A 20416-nucleotide genomic window follows, 5' to 3' on the forward strand; every position below is an offset into this window, starting at 1 on the left:
GGCAAAGGAGCTAAGGCTCTATGAGCTTGGCTATGCAATGCTTTTTCATGTTTTCAGGTCACTCTTTAGACTTTGGGAAGCCATCTTTGATATCTGAAGGCTGGGTCATGTTTCCTTCCTAAGTGCCCCCTCAGCACACTGTGCCATCGTTTTTGCCAGCACCTAGCATACGGCAGGGCATGTCTGTGAGACTGTAGGAGCACTGAGTGCAGGAGCTCACAGGGGCATACCAGGCACTCGGTAAGGACTTGCTGAATGAGTAGAGTAGGCAGCCCTTTTATAGCATGGGTAGTCCGCTCTCCAAAAAACCCTGCCACCTCCAAATGTCACCCAAGACAGGGTAACTTGTGCCCAGAATGCGACTGGTAAGTATTGACTTTAGGAATTAATTTTTTTCTCTAGAATTCTTAAGCAAACTCTGTGAATGAGCACAGATAGCAACTTCTCCTCATGGATTCATGGGCACTGCCTGTCCCAGCCCCTGGCAACATCTTCAGTGAGTTTCAGTTCCCTTCTTATTACATGCAAACTACCCTGGAAGAAGTGGCATTTTACACTGTCCGACTGGAATTAGATAACAATTAATCTGGAGAAACTTGTGGTAAAAGTTGTTGTATCAGGAGAGAACACAGAGGGAATTAAATGAATTAATACTTGAAAAGCACAGAGTTAGCACTACATAGCGTTTGCTAAATAAATAAAATATTACTGCTGCTATTATTATTATTATACACAAAGACATCATGCAGACCAGAGTATTATTTCCTAAACCAGTGAAGTTCTGATATTTTAAAGAAAAAAATATACTTTACATTTTGGAAGCTCCAAAATAAAACATGGAAGTACTCTTGGCTCGAGGTTTATTCTATTTAACACCTTTCAATAGGGCAACATCTGGATGTTATCATGGCTTGGTAAGACAAAATGCCGAAATTACAAATTCTGGAAATGCTGTGCATTAGGCACTCTTGTCTTTTCCTGAAATTGCCTTAAAGATATAAAAGAGCCTGATTGTAATAACTCCCCTAGAGTAACTATTCTTCATTTCTATTCTGCAAGAGAAGATAGCAGGAAGTGGGATCACTCTAAGGGTATGAGTAAGGAGAGAGGGGAGCTAATCCTTAAATATGTGTGCCCTGCATCTCAAATAAGTACCTAACAACTGTGTGAAAGGATTACTGGTAATCTTACATATATATATGCTTTAACCTATTAACTGCAGTAGTTGTTGCACCAAGATAAGATGCCCCTAAGTGTTCGAGGCTAGGTGGCCCTGGGTCAGAAAGAATTTATTATTTATTTCCTAAAGACCTGTTCTCCAGTGATAGGGATGGAAATTTGGCATACCAGGTCTCCCCTTGTCAAGCAAGTGAAATGGTTGTTTCATTTTTAATCTGGATCCTTTGCCCTAACAGATAAATCTGAAGAGTGCTGTTAAGGATGTGATGAATTGGGCTTCTGGTGATGGCTGTGGGAAACGGAGAAAGATACAGCAGCCTGGGACTACATTCATTGCCATGCGACTGCAAGCCTTTGAGAGTGAAACAGGTAGAGACAGCTGTTTCTGAGACGTAAGCAAGGAGAAAAGTTTGTCTCAAACGTGCCTTGAATCTTTCAGCGGACTTTCATCTCTCATTTCAGGGAATGTGTTGAAGGCCTTTGGGCTGAGCTGGACTGATGGGAAAACTGAGTACTATTATGACTTGGTTTGTTTTATTATTGGGTACCATGAAGCTTAGTAGGCAGTGGAATGGGCGCTTCCCACTGAAGTTGTGGTTCAACAGCTCTAGTCAGAGGTGAGCTGCCCCAAACAAGGGTGAGTAGGGTGTGTCTGAGTAACCCCTGGTATCATTGGCCAAACGCGACATCTGCCAAGCACAAAACCAAGCAGCAGTTTAATCCTTATTGGGTCATCTGGTCCAGGATGACAGCCAAACTGTTTGATTGTAGTTCCCGAGAAGACTTGTTCTGGACCCAAAGATAATTTAGATTTAATGTTATATACAATGAGAAGTCATTATAGATTTTTAGCAAGAGTTGATATGATTTGATTTATATTTAGAACAAAATTGGTGAACCATTTAGGACCCAGTCAGGAGACGGAAAGCACAATAGTAATTTGAACCAGGTAGACTTAATACTACATACAAATTATTAACTAGTTAAAGGGTATGACCTACTAAGAAGTATAAAGGGAACTCTCAAGAATACAGGGATCAGATGTAGGGAGCTGTCATTACTTACAGGGATGAGAGAGAGCGTGCAAGAAAGGAACAAACTTGGAAGGGGCCCCCCGTCCCCACCACCAAGGCTGTGATTCATCCAGTGTGGTCCAGCAGAAGGCAGAAAAGTTCACGGAGGTGATGCAGGCTGGGTTGGAGAGCAGGAAGCCGCCTACCAGAACGTGCACGGAATTTGTGAGAGGGTTTGCTGTCACTGGGTCTCCTGCACACCACTGCCAGGGGAGCTGCCGGTTGGCAAGGAAGCTACGCCCAGCGCTTTGTAGGAACAAAAGCACCAGAACCTGGAAAAGAAGACTCTTCCCCTGCAGTCTCCCTCCAGCGCCCTCTGTTGACAAGGCCTGACACCATGCCCCCTTGCAAAAAAGGAACATTTACTGAGCCCAGCTCCAGTATCTCCAAGCAGGGCAGAGAAGGGTATATTTGGGGATTAGAGACAATAAATTGACAACTGGAACAGACAGTTAAGTAAAGGTTGGCTTGAAGAGGGGAGAGCCTGGAGGCTAGAGTGGCTGAGGCCGTGGGTAAGGTAGATTGAAATTGACAGACTGGTGCACTGACTTTGGTCCTGAAATGTGGTTGAGACAGTGGGGATGGCAACGAGAGGGGATTAGAGTGGTACTGATGAGGTAGAGTAGATAGGACTCCAGGGCTGATGAGATGGAGACGTGCAAGATGTAAGCATCAGGAATGCCTCTTTGGTTTGGTGGCCTTCATAACTGGGAAAAAGAATAGGTTTGAGTTTGAGGGGGAGATAATGAATTCTGTTTCAGACATGTCAATTTACGGTAGCTGTAGCATAGCCTGACAAGATTCAGAATTTCCTGGGAAAAGCACAATGGATTCAAATGTGTAGCGGGGCTATGATGTCCACAATTGCTACGAAACTTGGAGACAAAGAAAAGGAATGAAAAACAAATTTTCACCTTAAGAAGAATTTAAATAAAGTTCTCATTCGAAAATAAACTTTTTTCAGATTCACAAAGATCTTACAAAATTTCAAATAAAGCTTGGAGCTGTAGTACTTTTTCTTAAAACACACTGAAGCTATAATTCAGACTAAGGATCAGCATTACAGTTCTGTGTGTGTGTGTATTTGGGTGTGTTTATTTCGGTGTGTTTTTGTTGTTGTTTTGTACAGAAAGAAACTTTTTTATATGTATGTAATTCCCAAATGAATGAAGTTTCTATATTAAGCAGTGTAGGAAATGTAATATTCTACTCTTTTAAGAATTTATTGCAGGTCAAAAGTTGGTTAGACAAACGTATAAACTCAAAAGAAGGAAGTGGGGTTAATGGGCTGAGAAGATAAAAAACCAATATAATCCTCCCCTGCCATTCATTGCTTGTGCCACACATCAGGCTACTTAGTTGTATTTTGTGTCTAGTTAATTCTTCTATATGAGTCCTGCTTCCTCTTCTGTGCTAAGTTCCTAGAGGGCAGGAAACATACCACATGTTATTTACTCTTCACAATTCAATAATAGGTTCTCAATAAAGACTTCATTTTTACTGTTCAATGAATGCTTATTAACATCATTCTGAGCCAACATAGGCCTAGGTCATCCTTGGAACTAACATGAAAAATACACAGTTCATTTCCTTGAGGAGCTCATGATTTAAAGGGAGAAAAACATAAAGAGAGCCCATGTTGATAAAATATGGTTAAGTGCTTAAAGTGATAATCCTTTCTCTAAGCAGACTCTTCAATTCTGAGAGAGTCTTTGGACTAAAAAGCCAGGAAGTACCACCTATTCTTTACATCAAAGTTTGTGAGCTGCCTGTGTCTCACACCGTGCAGGCTAATCAGAACTCCAGTAGTGTTTGTATGCAAAAATCAAGTGAGTGTTCACATATTATATGAAATTATACTGGAGGGAACATCAGAACAGTCTAAAGCTTTATAAACTTGACAAGAACATTGGGAAGATTAACAAGTTAATATTTTACAAAATGCTTTGAAGATAGAAAGTGCCAACATAAGTGCTAATTATTATTATTAGCCCCATGACCTTTTTCCTTTTCCCTTTACTGTTAGATCTATCATAAAACTTCTTAACTTCAAGGGAAATTATTTTTCTTTAGATGAGCATTTTTTTATGAAGTCAAATGTTAATATATGCATTTATGGAAATACCATTTCTTCCATTATTCTTTTTATCCTCCCCAGGGGGCAGAGATGGTGTCATTTATCTGTTCTGTAAGGTGCCTAGAAATGCAATGCATATTTCATCACTCCGTAAGTATGTTGGCAACGGCTGGCTTACCCATAGGAGAAGCAAAATGTATATTTAGGATCCTAGCTGTGACTACAAACTAGTAAGATTAAAAAAAAAAAAACAATCAAAACTTAGGGAGCTAAAGAGATTTGCATTTTAAAGTGGTCACCAGGGGAGACTGTAGAGTCTACTCTACCAAAGATGCTGACATTACTCCAAATGTTTTGGTTCTCCTCATTCGGAATTGCTTTCAGAAGCACTTTTACAAACCATTATAAGAGCTAGTGTCATTACTTCATGTCACATCTTATATATGAAAAGAGCATGAGAGACCAAAAGTGTGAACCATGCCCAAAGAGACCTCTCTCTATTGGTGTGTGTAAGGCTCAGAGCGTTAATGAGTTAGAAACTCATTGCAATAATATGAAACAAACCATCCTAATGCTGTACACATCCATATAAGCTTGAGAAAATTTTAAACACAAACGTTGAAAGGTTTTAGAGCATTTTAATATTTAGATTTTCTGTCAAACTTGGTTGCTTGGGGAAAAAAAATCAAAACTATGCTTAAAGATTATTCACTGAAGAAGGAAAGAGGGCAAACAGAAAGAATAACAACACACACACACACACACACACACACACACATTCCCCTCTACCCTTCTCCTTTCTTTTTCCGGTAGCGTGATCCTCTGAAAAACCTACTCAGGACCTCCCAGGCTTATTTCCTTCTCCTTTCTTCCGCTACAGGCAATGACAGCCAGAAACTTTTGGTAACTTTCCACATTTTTCTAATCAATCTGATTTGTTGCCAGTAAAGAGGAGGAAAGAGAAACAGATAATGGGCAGCTGGAACACAGAGTTGGCTGAATAGTCACAGGCTTTTATTCCTCTCCCATCTCATGCATCTATTTAAGGCTTGTATTGGTTTGCTAGGGCTTCTGTAACAAAATACCACAAACTGGCTGGTTAAACAACAGAAATTTATTGTCTCACTGTTCTGGAGGCTGGAAGTCTAAGATCAAGGTGTCTGCAGGGTTGGTTCTATTGGGGGCTGTGAAGAAAAATTGGTTCTATGCCTCTCTTCTAGCTGCTGGTAGTTTGCTGGCAATCTTGGGTGTTCTTGGCTCGTAGACACATCATCGTGATCTCTATCACGATGTTTACTTGGTGTTCTTCCTGTGGGCATGCCTGTCTTCACATTTCTCCTTTTATAAATATACCAGTCATGTTGGATTAGGGTCTAGTCTAACGACCTCATTTTCACTTGATTACCTCTGTAAACACCCTATCTCTAAATAAGAACAGATGCTAGAAGTACTCAGGGTTAGAACTTCAACATAAAAATTTTTGGGGGGAGGGAACACAATTCAACTCATAACAAGTCTAGAGAGGGGGTGTACAGAGAAACGACAATGTAGGGAAACAGCAAGTCTAACAGCTTGATCTTTGGCATCATGGCGCATGTGAACAGGAAGTCATTCCTCTCACTTTCACAAGTTGCCATATTTATAAGGGTCTTGGGTAAGAAAACTTTATCATATCCATCTCAGGTAGATTTCCATAGTGCTTTACCTGTACCTGTCTTACGACACTCACAATTTTCTAGCTTGTACTACAGTTTCTTATGTACACAATTTCTCTCTCCTATAAAACTATAACTCTTAGAAAGGAGTATCTAATTCATATTTGTTTCTATTCCTTGATCTAGCACAGTGCCTCATACATAGTAGATCCTCAATAAATTGTCATTGACTCTATGAGTGACCATTCAGCCTTTATAGGTACAGGGATCAAAAAGTATGCAAACTCATTGCCAAGCACTGTATCCGTCGGGAGAGATTATGTTGTGCTGCAGGATCAAACAACTCCAAACTCTCAGTGACTTAGTATGACAAAGTTTATTTATTGCTCAGGCAAAATCTTCTGCAAATCCAGGCAGTTCTTCAAGGTGGTCGTAGTCAATGTGGGAGCAAAACATCCCAGGCAACTCAGCATGAAGTTTCAGAGTTTCCTGTGGCAGGGGAAGAGATCATGGAGAAGCCAGCACTGGATCTTGAATGATTCAACTGAAAAGTGACACATATCACTATACTGCCAGCCTGTTGGCCAGCACTAGTCACATGACCTTTCCCAACTGCAAGGGCCTAAGCAACATTGTCTTCCATGTGTCAGGAAGGGGAGAAGCACTAGAAATGTAGCTGAACGCTAGTAATATCTACCACAGGCACTTTTTTTTTTTTTAAGTTTATCTTATAATAGCATTGTGTTTTATACAGCATTTATTGAGCCCATGCGCTAGGCAATGTTTCAAATGATGGTGGTGCAAAAGTGAAAAAGACAGACTAGAGGCTACATTCCAGTGTGGGGCGAGGATAACAAAGGAGTGACCAAATAAATAAATATTTGCATACAGTGATAGATGCTATAAATAAAATTGAACAAGATAATATGATGGAGAATAACTTCCCTGTGATCTCAGCATCAGTACGTTCTAAGAATCTTAGTCTTCTATCGGAAAGTTAGTGCTCATTTCTGCTTTCTCATATAACTAAAAATGTAATATAGTCATTCTTATACTATATTATATTAATTGAAACCCAATTGAAGAGAACCTTCAAGTTTCTGGAATATGGAACACGCCAACACACTTTTAGATATTAAAGTCAAGTTATGAGAAAATTAAGTCACACAGAATATTTATAAAAAGGAAAACTTAAAAATGGAAACACACACCTGTTTCAGTTATCTGTTGCTGTATAATAAACCACTCCAAAACTTAGTGGTTTAAAACAACAGCAATCATATATTTACTCAAGATTCTGCAATTTGGGCAAGACTTGGCGGGGAAAGCTCTTCTGTGCTCCATGTCTAAGAGGTCTTCTTCATTCTTCAGTGATGACTTAGTTGGATGACTGTAATTGCGGAGGTTACCTGCACATCTCTGTATCTCTGTGGTCTCTCCAAGTGGCTAGCTTGGGCTTCCTCACAGTATGGCTGCTGGGTTTCAAGATAGAGCATTCCAAAAGAATAAGCCCAATACGTAAGTGCTTATAAAACCTTTTCTTGAATTGCACTTGCTAATGTCCCATTGACTAAAGCTAGTCACATGGTCAAGCCCAGAGTCAGGGAGCTGCTGCGTGAGAGACAACTACACAAGGGTGTGATGGGAGGCATGGCTCACCAGGAGCTACTTAATTATTTGTCTATCACTGTCAACTCTCTGGACTCTAATAATTCTCATTCCTCCTATAAAGACAATACACGCTACCCTTTCTGAGACTCCCAAAGACTCATTCTATTACAGCACCAGACTCAGACTTGAAGTTGAATCTCATCGTCTAAATCAGGCTCAGGGGAGGCTGAGGCTTCTTAGGTATGGCTGCTTTCAATCTGAATACCTGTGAGATGAATAGATAAGTTATCTTTCCCCTTCCTGCCCACCAACACCACCACCATATAATGGTAGCGCAACGACAGAAAAACTGCAATAAAAGCACTCATTCAAAAAGGGAGAAGTGGGAGAAGTATAGCAACCACTAGTCCTTAGCAAACCTGAAATCTAGTTGGGTACATATTGCCAGTTTCTTGGTTGGAGTGTAGTTCCGATCTAGTAGTGGTTCTCTATGGCTCATGATTGTACCTGAGTCACTTTTCCAGTCTTCATCCTGCTCATAGATGGTTGAGAACACAAGGACTTCTTTTCATTTTGAAATTCAAATTTCATTTTGAAATGTCTCTGTCTCTTTTAGTCCAATCTGGCAATGTTTGATTTAGTATAATTCTCTTAAAAACGTTGTGGGTTTCTAATAAAACTTACTATGGGTTCACTTCATTAGACTAGCTTTGTCATACCCATAACGCTCTTCAAGACTGACTCCGCTCTCATTTTGCCTACAAGTCAGGGTGCTGCAGGACAATGCCCTTAAGATTCTTAGAAGGCATTGTTCTTTTTCTTTTCCCCCCAGCTTAGAGAGTCTATGAGTCCTGAAGATTCTTAGAAGCCCTTTTGTCTAGCCAAGAGTTTATGGGGCACTGCCTTAAATCTTTCTGAGTTCTCATAAGCAACATCCTTGATTTGATATTTACTTCGAGGTCCCATTTTACTGAAGTGCCCTGGATTTATGTTTAGTGTTTTACCTGAGGTTATTTCTTACTTCAAGAATATTTTCCCAAGACACACTGGGGATGAGAATTAGTTTCACTTTTGAACCCCAAAGTCCTTTATATTTTCTTTAAATTCTGCTGGAAAACTGAACAGTTAATTCTTTAGCTCATCTTACTCCTCTCTTAACTTATCTTAAGGAACTAAAAGCAGCCAGGTGCTACCTTTCAACATTCTGCATGGATCCTTAGCTGGATCCACAAGTTAATTTGATATCCTTTCTGTTTTCCATGTTACTGTAGGTGACAGTTTGGCTAATTAACCTGCCCATACATATCTTGGGTTTTCTTTTTTCCAGCTTCCAAAAACAATTTCCTCCCTGTCCTTCTCACTATCACTAAGTGACTTCTCGAGGTTTATCAGGGCTCTCTGCCCACTGCAGAATTTCAAATCCTACATGTTTCAGGTTTTGGTTGTAGCAGTGCTCCACTTCTGGGTACCAAGTCTAATTTTCAAGCTACCTCAAGTGACTGTTTTACTAATTGTTCTGCCAGTACATAGCTCAGGCCTCCTTTTCTCCAGTTTCCAATAGCTACTGCTTCACTGCCTTTCCATTCTCTGCTAACACAGAAACACAAACAAAAATCTCTTCTAAGTGATTTCCCTAGGGCAGTAAGTGCACATTAATTTGATTCCCTATATCTTTTGAATCAACAGTTACAGCACTGAATAGCTGTAATTGCAGTTATTAAAATTTCTCAATAGTCAAAGATTCAGTTTTCTTAGACTTAGAAAAATTTACAATCAACAGTTTTCTTCCTTCCTTTTCTTTCTTTCTTTTCTCATTCATTCATTCATAAATTATTTACTGAGTATTTCCTGTGAGCCAGGCACATAGTATTTGGCATTAGAATACAGAAATAAAGAAAACAATTTGTTTGCTTGCATGAAGCTTATATTCTAGTGAGGAACTTATTCCTCAGTTATCCTAAAAGTCAAATGAACGAGAAAGCCCATTTTGGTTATTTAATAACTGAAGTGAAAATTTCGAAGTGAAAAGTTCATCTTTGATTCACCTCTCTTCACCGGTTGGTGAACTCCTCCCCACCTTTGGAAATTCTGTCCCTGGAGTCCACTGTTCTTACTTTTTTTATTTTTTATTTTTTAGGAAGCCTTTGTCCTTGGCTTGATTTTCCCCAGAAAGGGCCTCAGGATCCATCCATAGTGTTCCTGCCTTTCTTTACACTAATACATATCTCTCTACCTTTTTCAGTTCCCCCAGGGCCTTACTTTTGACTCAGGTTCCCCAAGTTTTTTTTCAGTAATATGATATTGGATAACAATTTCTTTCCCTGACAAAATAGTAACATTTAGATAGGGATTTTCTGGAGCTGTAATGCCTCAACCCCAAGAATGTCTAAAATTATGCCTGGGCTTGTGATGTAGATATGTAGGGGTAAGTCGACCTTTCAGGCTTCCTTAAGTTGCTATGACAACTCAACATGGCTTCTGTACCTCCTAAGATTCTCCATGTGAGCCAGGCATGTGCTAGAGATGGTGTGCTTTCGAGTGGGGATAGAACCAATGGCCATGCAATTAAATTTATCCAATTTTTTTTTCAAACCAGGGAGGTTTGTGATACAGCTCTGGCTTCATACCTTTACTTTGGAAAACCCCTTATTGGTCCTTCAAGTTGCTAAACGAACCTGATCAGCTGAGTGGTAAAATTTCTACCTCATGGCCACTAGAACTTTGACTGCAAGTGCAAGTAGCTTTGTGACCAGCATTTGCTTTTCATTTTACTTGAAATAAATCTATGTTAATTTATCTATTCTGAATATCTAACATCTGAGAAAGAAGATTTCCAACCCCACCCTCTTTTTTCCCCAGTGCAACTTTCTTTTATGATTGGTTATGCCATAGTCTGCAACAGCTGGCCTGGACATCAGAAGAGATGATAAGACAGTGAATGTGACCCACTCTCAGGTGTTGAGCTCCTCACCCACATTGAGATTTTTATCTATGAGGATTAAATAGAGGTATCTGAACCCAATAAAGGCAGCTCAGCCCAGGGAGATGATCCAGAGCCTGGCTCCGGGAGAGGAGACCAAGCACAGACACTGCGGGAGTACTGCTCTGCCTCTTGCTGTCTGTGTACCTGTGAGGTTTGGAAACTGCTACATTTCTATAAACATGGCATGTTCTCAAGTGAAGAGAATAATGGGAAAGACTCACTTAACCTCTTTAAACAATAGTTTCTTAATGTGTAAATGCAGATAAAAACATCTGCTCAGCCTTCCCAAATATGAGTTATATTTATAGTTCTGGCTAGCCAGGGGATGGAGGTGTTCATAAATATCTGAGAAAGTTTCTGCAAACCAAAACAAAAATATGTTCCTGCAGGGAAGGGCAGGTCTTGCTGCCTTTCTGACTCAGCTTGAGTTGCTGTTGGTGGTCAAGTAACATTGCTTCCTGTGCTTCTTTGAGAGCAAGTTGAGATCCAGAGACAGAGAGGGACGTTCCTTTGTACTTTTGTTGCTACCTGGAAGAATTTTATTTCTCTTTTTTTTTGTAAGAATAAAAATAGAATCTAAAAATGTTCCCTTTCTCTGGGGGTACTTAGGTGTGAAACAGCTTAAAACCATCATCTACACAGTTATGACAAAGCTCCTTCTCTTTTCAGGGAGGGAAGGTATAATCCTATTATCTCTCTGTGGTTATCAGTGCCACTCGAAATTCCAATTAGTGCAGCTAATCACCATGGGCTCCTCTGGTACTTAGCTGGCAAACAGCTAAGTCTAATTAATACTTTGGAGTGGTGGGTAAATGGCATTTATTTTACTTCTCTAAACACATTTTCTAAGTAAAATTTTGATTTGGGGCTTGTTTCATTGCAAATGGATGATTTATAAAAACGAACAAAAGAATGAATTCTGTATGAAACTAACCAAATAAGATCCTTAAGTGATCTTGTCAAGTCTGAAAGGAACTAGATAGAGGTCTCAGAGGGAAAGGTAGGCTACTCGATGGGCAGTCAAAGGCATATTTCTCATCCATTTATTGTTTTAAAAAAATCTATAAAATAGGAGAGGAATTATTCATTTAAACTCAGATTTGTAAAGACAGTCATTACCATTTGACTCATTAACAATGATTCTTTGCTCAGAAACAGGATAAAGTATTAATAACCCAGGCCCCTGGGCTTTTTAATTCAAATGGCTTAGAGCCAGTGGTCAGTGGCAAGTCTATTACAATTACCTGGGTGATTTCCAGGTGAAATATCTTCCCTGTGGCCACTAGGCATTTTAAATAGGAATCAGGGCTTGGCAACATCTGTTTCATCATGCAGAAATTCTCTGCTAGCTCCTGCCCCCCCAAATTCAGAGTCCCACCATCTCCTGTCCTAGTGAGGTCTGGAGTTGATTTGGATGTGGGTCAGCTTCTCATGGGGGAGCCAGGCTTGACCATATGCCCAGTGTTGACCAATATGGTCTACCTATGCCTTAGAGGAAGAGGCAGATGCACTCACAACTTAGTTAAATCCACTGTGGCTACTGAAAAATCCATTCTGATGGTTATTGTCCCCTTGATGTCTGAAAGCAGCACAATATTAATATTAACCCAAGAAGTAAGGGTCTGATTTTCTTTCAAGGCTGTCTCTCTCCATAGGCCTGGTGGATTCCTATGCTTGTGTCCCAGAGTAACTTGCTTATAATTAAACAATTGCTTTGTTCTCCTCTCTTGAAGAAAGTCCATATTTGCAGAGACTACCCGAGTTTCCAAACCAGAAAAGCTGTAGAGAAGAATAAAGAGGCTCAAAGGGTTGCAAATTTCTTTGGTTTTGAGCTCAAGCCTTTGGCTGGGCACTGGGTCTGGGAAAAGGGAACACTTATTTTTAAGACAAGAATTCTGTGTTTAATTTTTGCAAATATGAAAGAGCTGAATGTTTACTTGGGAAGGGATTTGAAGCCTTTTGTAGGCTTTTTGAGTTTTCAGATAAAGGCAATCCACACCACTGTTCTTAGGCAAAGCAGTCCTGTAAGTAGCTCTCACAGGAATGAAGAGCCGCTCCCCAACGTGTAAGCATTATTCTGAATAATTATGGATATTTTCCCTTCCAAAAATATTTTTTTCTAGAAGCTGCTATTTCAAAGGCTTTCAATTCTGTGTGTCATTATCAAATAATCTTTTTTGTACTCGGGTGTTTATTATTGGATTGCAACAACGATAAAGCTCTAGGGGTTTTTGTCTCCTTTGGTATGCTAATTAGCTAGTTTCCTTTTGATCTTTTTCTTACTGAAAAGAGTGAAAAGCTATCTCGGTAGGGAATCTTAGTGCTGTACATTCATCCCCTCATCTCCATAATCTGAGGATCAGAGGAAGACAACAATTTCACTGCTGAATGAGAGCTTCTAGAAGCTTTAGTTAGAGCTCACTGCTGCCAAATAATCCCACTGGCACTCAGAGGTGGGCACAGAGGAGGAAGACGCAGAGGGGGAAAAGGCACAAATATTTCACGTGGCCAAGTGAGCTCAGTTGCTTGTATTTCTTCTCCAAGCGTTCAGTCCATGCAAATCCATGTCATTTTGCCTAACATTTAACTTTTAGACTTCTTTCTCCTATTGATATGTTTTTAGTGATAATGACTGAACACTTAGTTTGGGGAAAATGGCCTGAATAGTGGGAAAAAATACACAGTTGACAAAATCTGTTAGACTTGGAAGCTGCCTTTCAAAAGTCACAGTAAACTCACATATTCAGAGTAACCGGGGAAAATGCTGCGGCTCTTACAGGTTAGATGCAGATACTTGCATGTTAGATTATGTCTGGGAATGGATGGAAGAAAGAAGTTATTAGATTTTTAGTGATCACTGATTGGTCTACTATAGCTGGAAATATTCACATTTTTATTAAGATCTAAGGATTTAGGACAAAGTCTGGGAAGTCGAATGGGAAATTTCATCATCAATATCATCACCCAACATCTATTGAGAATGTACTCAGAGGGCAGCACTGCATTATAAGGGCCAAGCAAGTTGATATTTAAATATTCTAGTCACAGGAACTAAACCCAGCACATACACACAGACACACATACTCTAGGTTGAACCATATGAAGTTACTGTTTTTGCAAGCAAAAGGCAATTTTCATATGGTTCAACCTAATACAGTTTACTGTTTGAGAGGTGTGATTATAAGGTAAACAAGATTTATTTAAAAAAAAAAAAGAGTTCATACATCCAAAAGAGTATTGACTCCTTTGAAATCATCCCAATAGAGGTCCAATTGCAAAAATGCTGCTGTGGCTTAGGACATTTTTAGAACAGCCCTAAACCTGAGGGTTTTCATTCCCCAGTGTTTGGATAGCAATCTTGACCCTTTGAAGATGGACTTGAATTTTGGAAATAAAAGAAAGTCATTCAAAAGCACCTCTTTGAATAAAATAATTCATACTGAATAAAACTATTTGGAGTTTTCCTTTAAATAAGAAAAAATTGAGTATAAATAATGCAAAAATTTCCTTAGGTGCCATATCAGCCACCAGAGCCATACAATTTTCTATTTAGAAGATACCTTAGAGGGGCCGGCCCCGTGGCTTAGTGGTTAAGTGCACGCCCTCCGCTACTGGCGGCCTGAGTTCAGATCCCAGGTGCGCACCGACCCACTGCTTGTCCAGCCATACTGAGGCGGCGTCCCACATACAGCAACTAGAAGGATGTGCAGCTATGACATACAACTATCTGCTGGGGCCTTGGAGAGAAAAAGGGAAAAAAAGGAGGAGGGTTGGCAATAGATGTTAGCTCAGAGCCGGTTTTCCTCAGCAAAAAGAGGAGGATTGGCATATATGTTAGCTCAGGGCTGATCTTCCTCAAAAGAAAAAAAGAAGATACCTTAGAGATCGGCTGTTCCAGCAGTCCTAAAACTTTGTTGAACCTAAAGATCTGCAGGGGAATTATTAATAAGGCAGTTTTGGGAACCTTGCCGTAGAGAGTCTAATTTTTTAGATTTAAGAAGAGACCTGGAAGTTAAATAAGCTTGTCAGATGACTTTGATGCAAGAGGCTGTCAACCATACTTGGAATTGCTACTCTTGTCTGTAGAGATAGATACTGAAGTTCAGTGACATGCTGAAACTCCGCTACACAGAAGCTGGCACAGAGGCAGAACTCCAGTCTCCTGGACTCCCAGGAGAGCCTTAGGAAGGGACTTATTGGGTCTGAATCAAAGTCCGGTACTTATAGACTGAGCGGCATTCAACAATTTTTTTTTTTTTTTTGGTGAGGAAGAGTCGCCTTGAGCTAACATCTGTTGCCAATCTTCCTCTTTTTTTGCTTGAGGAAGATTAGCCCTGAGCTAGCATCTGTGCCAATCTTCCTCTGCCTCAGCAGAGGAAGGTGTAGGTCTGTGCTCAGGATCTGAACCCGAGAACCTGAGCCGCCAAAACAGAGCATGCCACCCTTGAACCACTATGCCATGGGGCTGGCCCACATTCAACCACTTTTAAAACCTTTATTTTAAAATGTTTAAAATTTAACCATGTTTTCTCATTTGTAAAATAAGTGCAATACTGATACCAAGCTCATAGTGTTGTGTCTATGTAAATCACTTACTATAGGGCTTGGCAGATAGCAATTGTTCAATAAACACTAGCTACTCTATTTTTATCCAAGGATTTTCATTATAGCTCTTTGTAGTTGTTTTCTTGTCTGTACTTGCCCCTTTTCATGCCACCCTCTCCCTTTTTTTTTTTACAGGCATCTCCCCTTGGCATTCCTTCCCCCTGACTTCGATCACACCTTGGTTCCTGGTACTGCCACCAGACTAGAGAGTTGTTGTTGAAAGGTAGCAATCAGTTATAACAACTCTCTAGCATCCTCCCTGAGAGGAACAGCTGGGTCTTTTCACATTTTGCCTTTATGCCCAATTAACCCCTAACTACAGCCCTACTGGCTTGTTATTGTTGCAAAAAAATCCTCAACTATGAAACCAAAGTGTGCAAAGATCAAAGGTATCAGCACAGAAATTCCCTCGTCATGCCAGATGAGTGGAGGGCAAGGAGCAGGCTATGGGGAAGGGCAGCCAGAACAGCTGGTGGCCTCTGCACTTGCCCATGGGCTCTTCAGACCTGGCTCAGAAGCCAGAGGCACTAATGACGGTGCCTGAGGGAGAAAGTCAGCATGAGGCATCCATGCAAGGTGCCAATGAAGTACTTGTAGCTCTTCTCCATCTGTTCCTGTCACCCCTACACTCTCCCATTTGCTCACAAATAAATAGGCAATGGGCGACCAAATGCTGCCTGAGCTACCTGATGCTGCTAATTACCATGACTGTTTAGAGCCAATTATCTCCACAAAAGCAAAACATCTTCATGTAGCATTCCAAATGGATACTGTTTCATCTGGGGCAGAGACAAATTGAACATTGTGGCTTAGTTCAAGCTAAAAGGGCTCTTCTTTGGCACAATTTTCAAAGACCCTTTTGTTGTCTTTTTTTTTCTTTTAATTTTTATTGCAGCTTTGCAAATGCTACAATTACTAAAAATGCAGGAAGCATGACTGGGGTGGGATAACTCCATATAGATAGATTTGTATGTGTCTTTTCATCTGTATATGAAAAAAGAAAAAATATATATATATATATACACAAACACACATACAAAATAGATGCAGAGTGCTTGTAGCCTGTTTTACAGATCAGTCTGATCTTATTCTTAGTTTGAATCCCGTAAGTATTTCTCTACTCTGTCTCTCAATTTCAATATGGTTAAAAGTATCACATAAATGTACTATGTGAGACATCCACGTAACACAATGGTGCATATACTTATCCAAACTTTTGTCGAGAATCTACCCTAGGACTTCATTTATTTAGTACAAATGCTTGGACAAAAGCCCTTAGGTTAACTCTCTTTAGTATAAGTGAAATGATGCTTACATAAGACAAATGAGGTGTAAATCTAAAATAATTATCTGATTTTCTGGTCAAAACATTTCAACTAAAGGAAAAGGTAAGCCGTGAATAAGACATATTTTCTGCTGCTCTGATTAGTGTCTTTGGACAATTGCTCAGCTCTTCTCCCTTTATTCATAGGTACGGACTGAGTCATTGCTCTCCAGTGTCACGATGAAAAGGAACAAAGGTAATTTATGTAAAAAGTATGTGCAGGATTTCAGTCTCTTCTCTAAATGAAGGAAGCTTCTACAATGAAGCCAAGCACCTGGAGAAAAAAGATGCTGAGAAACGCATATCCGAGCTGTGGAAACACCTGGGAGAGCCTGAATTTTCTTGGACATGCTTCTAATTTCCCCTTTGTTTCTCTAGGGGAGAGGACCATAATATATCATGGCAGGTCTGCATGTTAGCTAAAGTTAGCGTTAAGTAGAGAGTTTTGCCACACCTACGCGGTCATTCATTCTTTTACTCCGGTGCTAACTGTGGCCACTCATTGGGAAGTAGGACCCACAGGACCTGTCCTTGTGGAGTTTCGAGTCTAGCTAAGGTGAACCCTGTGGGAAAAACAGACAGAGTTTACTCGTTAACTGGAGTAAGAGAAGCAACACCAAGATACTTCAGGGCCTAAGAAATGTTGTTTTTAATAGTCTTAATTTTGTGATTCCAGCTTACTTTTCTGAGATTTAAAAATATCAAGGTTATTTCTCATAGTGTCAAGCCCTGCCAACTAGCGTTAACATTTAGCAGAAATTTGGATGTGTGTGGTAGTATGTGCCAATATTAAACAAAACTTTAATTTAGGGGACTGGGGTTGCTACTGATAGCGACTATAAAATCCAGCTGGTGACTGAGCTGAAACTTTCACATGATGAAAAGGTACCACCGTTTCACCATGTGAGCATTGCGTAACAGCTGTTCTGGAAATAATCTATTCACTGAGCTGTTTCTCCCGGTTAATTGGGAGTGTGTGTGTGTGCATTAGGGAGAGAGAGGGAATATGTGGGTGTGGGTGTATGGGTGAACATATGCATGAATGTGTTTGCACACTTGAGTATGAATGTGCATATGTGTGAGCATATGTGAGTGTGTGTGTCTGAGTGTATGAATGTATGTATTCATTATATAGGCCTCCTCATACTCTGCAGAGGATTGAGAGACTCTTCTGGAGAAAGTTATTCAACTTATACAGCAGTAAGTAAATATACTTCTAGTAAGTCAGTATACACTTAAATATATGGTTGAAGAGGGGCTTATTGAAAAGAAACGGACCTTTCGTTAAGCTTTAGGTTCCTATCACGCTATGAGGCAATATTTGGGCAGTGTCCATGGTAATCTGTGCAGTAGTCTATGCAGTGTTGATTTTAAATTGGCCCTTTTAAGTATAGCATTAAGTGGCTGCTCATAAACAGCACTGAGCAATTTCTGAGTGGGAGGAGATTCTTCAGCTCCTTACTGGTGTGTTCTGTAAAACTGATGTGGGTGTATAACATTTCTGCCCAGGATATAATTATACAGCATGTGGGGACATTTCAGGGTAAATATTTTCATTTTTTTCTGATAAAAAAATGTGCCCATTGCTAAAATTCCTTGGAAAATGAACCAACAATGATAGATAATTATTTTCTTTTCTTTTTCTTACAAAAATTCTTCTCCGCATTGTCTCTATTCTAACTACTGTTAGAGGTTGTCACATCCAAAGTTGATCTCCTTAATGCTGTGTTCTGGCGTGCTTCCCTGATCAGACTGGGTCTTCATGACATATGGTGAGTGGAGCTCTGTTACTTGCCTGTCTAATTTAAGCATCTGGGGCTTGATATTTTTTTTTATGTTAGTCACTTAGATTTATTAAACGTATATATATTAGGCAAATTTTTGCATCACCTAAATGACAAGCCCTGGGGAGAAAGTGATGAATAATCCAGGGCCCTTAAGGTGCTCGTCGAGGGGAGCAGGAGACTTTCTTTAAAAAAGGGACTGATTAGGGGCCGGTCCCGTGGCTTAGTGGTTAAATGCGTGCGCTCCGCTACTGGCGGCCCGGGTTCGGATCCCAGGCGCGCACCAACACACCGCTTGTCCGGCCATGCTGAGGCCGCATCCCACACACAGCAACTAGAAGGATGTGCAACTATGACATGCAACTATCTACTGGGGCTTTGGGGGAAAAAAAGGAGGAAGACTGGCAATAGATGTTAGCTCAGAGCCGGTCTTCCTCAGCAAAAAGAGGAGGATTAGCACGGATGTTAGCTCAGGGCTGATCTTCCTCACAAAAAAAAAAGGGGAGGGGACTGATTAAGTGAGATGGGAGCACAAAGGAGGGAGAAAAAAATTCTTTTCGTGGCATTAGGGGAGTTTTACAGAAGAAATGATGTATGGGCCGAGGCTTGACTAATGGGTATGAATTTGTCATGTGGCAGAGTACAGTCGAAGAGAGTGGGAGAACATTCCAGGCAAAGGTCTGAATTTATAAAAATAAATCCAACAGTTGAATTTCCATCCTCAGAGTAAGTAGTCACAATTAAAGACCTATTTATCATTTTTCTCCTGTCTCACTCACTATTCTAGTCTTGCCATTTTTCCGTTTTGTTCTGTACCTGATTTTCTTCCAAAATCTTCTGAATCAAGCACTTCACTCAGTATAAAAATACAAGACACTCAGCCTAAGAAAGAGAAATTCTATTCTGTGATGTGTTAATTACTCTGACTTCCTTGTCTAGGACAAACTTATTTCTTGGTTTAGAATTTTCCTTTTTGTTAGAGACCAAAACAATGCTTTGTATTCTCCGGAGCTACCACAGCCTCTACGCAATAACCCCAGAAAAGAAACAAACCTTACATTCCCGTAGAAAAGACAAACAGTTTAGGCAACCCATAGCTCTAGCCAGGGCTTATTTTAGGCTATGTATTACTTCAAGAGGCTCACATGAAGTCAAGGCTAGTTTGAAATTGGTCTCCATCTGTTTTTTAATTTTATTTCATGTTTTTGAATTGTGAGGCATTGGGGCTCAAGTGCCCTTTAGATAGTTCAAGATGGACAAAGCGATAAAACCAAACCAAACCAAACAATGAAAACAAACTAAAAAGCAAAAAAGCACCTTATCTGATATTGCAAAAGACTTAGATCTTTTGTGTATAGGAATGGATACCAAAAGTGCTCCATTCATAAACAGAAAGTGAAGATTTATTGGAGTAAGGTAATGAAGGCATCAACCAGGGGCTAGAGCAAATATTCTTCTGGAAACATCAGTGACATTCTGCTCCATTTCATACTAGGTGGGACTGTAAATCTGCGAAGGTCAAAAAATGGCTTCCCTTCAGGCTCATATGAAATGTTTAAAGATGTCACTTAGCACCAATCTTAGTTACAATGTTACACAGCAAACAAAGCTAAATTGTGATTTAATTTCTGGACGTGTGTTCTTGATTTCTGTCTTGATTTACGTAGAACAAAGGATTCGGTTTATGACCCATGAGATGATCTATTCTTGTACTAACATCTGTCTTGTCCTTTGCTTTGCAAGATGATAGTCTCCTTTTGTCTAGGAGATAATTTTTATATGATACGAGAAGAGAATTCTCTCTATTCCTTTGCCTCTGGGAACTTTCATCTTTTTCCCTCTGTTTTCTTTAATTCCATGTCATGCAGTATAATACAAGCATGACAAATGTGAGGTGGAGACACTGGGCTGATTAATATTATTTACTGTGATGCTTTCTCTGGTCCATTGCTGCAGAAATGAGAGGAATCAGACCTTACCTGGAAAGAGGCAATTGGAGTGTCTGGTTTCCACTATCTTCCACATTTCTGATTGCTGCTTTGCTAGTGTAAGAAGATTCTGTGATTGGGTTGACAATTCTGGTTAGTGCCACAAATATTTATCAAATGCATGTGCAAGGTTTTGT

General features: G+C 40.0%; 1 pseudogene; it reads left to right on the forward strand.

The window, feature by feature from the left end:
- Positions 1-356: 356 nt before the first annotated feature.
- LOC131409988 (protocadherin-8-like) overlaps positions 357-20416 on the forward strand; it is a 46883-nt pseudogene continuing 26823 nt past the window's right edge.

Source organism: Diceros bicornis, chromosome 9 (genome assembly GCF_020826845.1).
Source record: "Diceros bicornis minor isolate mBicDic1 chromosome 9, mDicBic1.mat.cur, whole genome shotgun sequence".
NCBI classification, from domain to species: Eukaryota; Metazoa; Chordata; class Mammalia; order Perissodactyla; family Rhinocerotidae; genus Diceros; species Diceros bicornis.